General features: G+C 35.1%; 1 non-coding gene across 1 annotated transcript; it reads left to right on the top strand.

Annotated features, from left to right (window-relative positions):
- Positions 1-885: 885 nt before the first annotated feature.
- On the top strand, positions 886-993 carry LOC112739235 (small nucleolar RNA R71). The gene has a single exon (XR_003170171.1). It is a non-coding gene; the product is annotated as a small nucleolar RNA R71 (small nucleolar RNA).
- The last annotated feature ends 3083 nt before the right edge of the window (positions 994-4076 follow it).

Below are 4076 nucleotides of genomic sequence, written 5' to 3'. Positions count from 1 at the left end.
CTCTAGATGAGCCTCAGACTCCTTTGGTTCCTCAAAGGGAAACTCCTTATTGGTCACTGAACGTCCCAAGAGGTATTCCTCACTAGGATTCACGTCCTTCTCCTCCCTTGTAGGTTCGGCCATGATGGTCAAATCAATGGCCTTGCACTCTCTCTTTGGATTTTCTTCTGTATTGCTTGGGAGAGTACTAGGGGAAGTTTCAGTGACCCTTTTACTCAGCTGGCCCACTTGTGCCTCCAAATTTCTAATGGAGGACCTTGTTTCATTCATGAAACTGAAAGTGGCCTTAGATAGATCAGAGACTATATTTGCTAAGCTAGATGGATTCTACTCAGAATTCTCTGTCTGTTGCTGAGTGGATGAAGGAAAAGGCTTGCTATTGCTAAACCTGTTTCTTCCACCATTATTAAAGCCTTGTTGAGGCTTTTGCTGATCCTTCCATGAGAAATTTGGATGATTTCTCCATGAGGAATTATAGGTATTCCCATAGGGTTCTCCCATGTAATTTACCTCTGCTATTACAGGATTCTCAGGATCATAAGCTTCTTCTTCAGAAGATGCCTCTTGAGTACTGTTGGATGCAGCTTGCAATCCATTTAGACTCTGAGAAATCATATTGACTTGCTGAGTCAATATTTTATTCTGAGCCAATATGGCATTTAGAGTATCAATTTCAAGAACTCCCTTCCTCTGAGGCGTCCCATTACTCACAGGATTCCTTTCAGAAGTGTACATGAACTCGTTATTAGCAACCATGCCAATGAGTTCCTGAGCTTCTGCAGGTGTTTTCTTTAGGTGAATGGATCCACCTGCAGAATGGTCCAATGACATCTTTGATAACTCAGACAGACCATCATAGAATATATCCAGGATGGTCCATTCTGAAAGCATGTCAGAAGGACACTTTTTGGTCAGTTGCTTATATCTCTCCCAAGCTTCATAGAGGGATTCACCGTCCTTCTGTCTGAAGGTTTGAACATCCACTCTAAGCTTACTAAGCTTTTGAGGAGGAAAAAACTTGGCTAAGAACGCCGTGACCAGCTTATCCCAAGAGTTCAGGCTATCTTTAGGTTGAGAGTCTAACCATATTCTAGCTCTGTCTCTTATAGCAAACAGGAAAAGCATGAGCCTGTAGACCTCAGAATCAACCCCATTGGTCTTAACAGTATCACAGATCTGCAAGAATTCAGTTAAGAACTAAAAAGGATCTTCTGATGGAAGTCTATGAAACTTGCAGTTCTGTTGCATCAGAGAAACTAATTGAGGTTTAAGCTCAAAATTGTTTGCTCCAATGGCAGGGATTGAGATGCTTCTTCCATGTAAATTGGAATTTAGTGCAGTAAAGTCACCAAGCATCTTCCTTGCATTGTTATTATTTTCGGCCATGTCTCCTTCTTTTTCGAAAATTTCAGTCAGATTTTCTCCAGAGAGTTGTGCTTTAGCTTCCCTTAGCTTCCTCTTCAGAGTCCTTTCAGGTTCAGGATCGGCTTCAACAAGAATGTTCTTATCCTTGTTCCTGCTCATATGAAAAAGAAGAAAACAGAAAAGAAAATATGGAATCCTCTATGTCACAGTATAGAGATTCATTATGTAAGTATAAGAAGAGAAGAATAGAGGAAGGAAAAGATGAGAATCCAAACACAAAGGGGAAGAGTGGGTTCGAATTCTTGGGTAGAAGAGAAGTGTTAGTAGATGAATAAATAATTAGATGGAGATGAGAGGGAAGAATTCGAAAATTAAATAAAATAATTTTTTTTTGAAAATTAAAGTTAAAATTTGAAAATTTTAAAATGAAATTAAATTAAATTAAAATTTAAAATAATTAGTTAATTAAAAAGGAATTTTGAAAAAGAGGGAAGGGATTTTCGAAAATTAGAGGGAGAGAGTTAGTTAGGTAATTTTGAAAAAGATAAGAATCAAACAAAAAGTTAAGTGGTTAATTGAAAAAGATTTGAAAATCAAATTTTGAAAAGATAAGAAGTTAGAAGTGATTTTGAAATTAATTTTGAAAAAGATGTGATTGAAATTTATTTTGAAAAAGATTTGAAAAAGAAATTTAAAAAGATTTGATTTTGAAAATTAAAGTTGATTACTTGACTAACAAGAAACAAAAAGATAGTATTTTAAAATTTAAAGATTGAACTTTTCTTACTAGGCAAGTAACAAACTTAAAATTTTTGAATCAATCACATTAATTGTTAGCATTAATTTTGAAAATATGAAATAGAAATAAGAAAAAGATTTTGAAAATAAATTTTGAAATTTTCGAAAATATTAAGAAGAAAATTGAAAAAGATTTGATTTTTGAAAAAGATTTGAAAAAGATAGAATTTTTAAATTGAAAATTTGACTTGACTCATAAGAAACAACTAAATTTTAAAAGTTTTGAAAAAGTCAACTCAAGTTTTCGAAATTTATGAGTGAAATAAGGGAAAGATATTTTTTTTATTTTTGAATTTTTAATGATGAGAGAGAAAAACAATAAAAAGACTCAATGCATGAAAGTTTTGGATCAAAACAAATGATGCATGCAAGAACACTATGAATGTCAAGATGAACACCAAGAACTTATTTTTGAAAATTTTGAAGAAAATAAGAACATGCAAGACACCAAACTTAGAAATTTTTAGTTTTTAGATACTATGAATGCAAGAATGCATATGAAAAATAAGATGCAACACACAACAAGAAAATATGAAGATCAAGCAAGAGGATTCATCAAGAACAACTTGAAGATCATGAAGAATGCAATGCATGAATTTTTGAAAAATGCAAGAAAGAGATAAACATGCAATTGACACCAAACTTAAAAATTGACTCTAGACTCAAATAAGAAACATCAAATTTTTGGTTTTTATGATTTTATAAAATTTTTTTTATATTTTTCGAAAATTATTTTGGAAAGGAAAATAAGGATTTCAAAATTTTTAATAAGAATTCCAGGATTCTTGCAATGTTAGTCTAAAGCTCCAGTCTAGGAATTAGACATGGCTTACTAGCCAGCCAAGCTTTCAGTGAAAGCTCCGGTCCAAAACACTAGACATGGCCAATGGCCAGCCAAGCTTCAGCATACATAGTTCAAGCATGTGAAGAAGAAGCCTCAGTCCAAAAGAATTTAGACATGGCTTTACAGCCAGCCAGGATTCAACATTTCCCATGAAATTCCATAATTCATTCTTAAAAATTCTGAAGAACATAGAATAATTTATTTTTAATTTTTTTTTGAAAATTTTTCGAAAATAAAAGAATAATAACAAAAACTTGAAATTAAAATAAAATTACCTAATTTGAGCAACAAGATGAACCGTCAGTTGTCCAAACTCGAACAATCCCCGGCAACGGCGCCAAAAACTTGGTGCACGAAGTTGTGATCATCAACAATGGCGCCAAAGACTTGGTGCTCTCAAACGTGAATCACACTTTGTCACAACTTCGCACAACTAACCAGCAAGTGCACTGGGTCGTCCAAGTAATAAACCTTACGTGAGTAAGGGTCGATCCCACGGAGATTGTCGGCCTGAAGCAAGCTATGGTCACCTTGTAAATCTCAGTCAGGCGGAATCAAATGGTTTTAGAGATTCAATAATTAAACGATAAATAAAACGTAAAATAAAGATAGAGATACTTATGTAATTCATTGGTGAGAATTTTAGATAAGCGTATAGAGATGCTTTTGTTCCTCCTGAACCTCTGCTTTCCTGCTGTCTTCATCCAATCCTTCATACTCCTTTCCATGGCAAGCTGTATGTTGGGCATCACCGTTGTCAATGGCTACATCCCGTCCTCTCAGTGAAAATGGTCCAATGTGCTGTCACTGCATGGCTAATCATCTGTCGGTTCTCGATCATACTGGAATAGGATTTAGTGCTCCTTTTGCGTCTGTCACTACGCCCAGCACTCGCGAGTTTAAAGCTCGTCACAGCCATCCCTTCCCAGATCCTACTCGGAATACCACAGACAAGGTTTAGACTTTCCGAATCTCAGGAATGGCCATCCATGGATTCTAACTTATACCACGAAGATAATAATATCTCGGACTCGGTCCCTTGTATTAGATACCTAAGAGATACTCATTT

The sequence above is a fragment of the Arachis hypogaea genome, chromosome 13, assembly GCF_003086295.3.
Source record: "Arachis hypogaea cultivar Tifrunner chromosome 13, arahy.Tifrunner.gnm2.J5K5, whole genome shotgun sequence".
Taxonomy (NCBI): Eukaryota; Viridiplantae; Streptophyta; class Magnoliopsida; order Fabales; family Fabaceae; genus Arachis; species Arachis hypogaea.
Note: the sequence above shows the minus strand (reverse complement) of the source record. Positions and strands in the feature narration are given on the sequence as shown.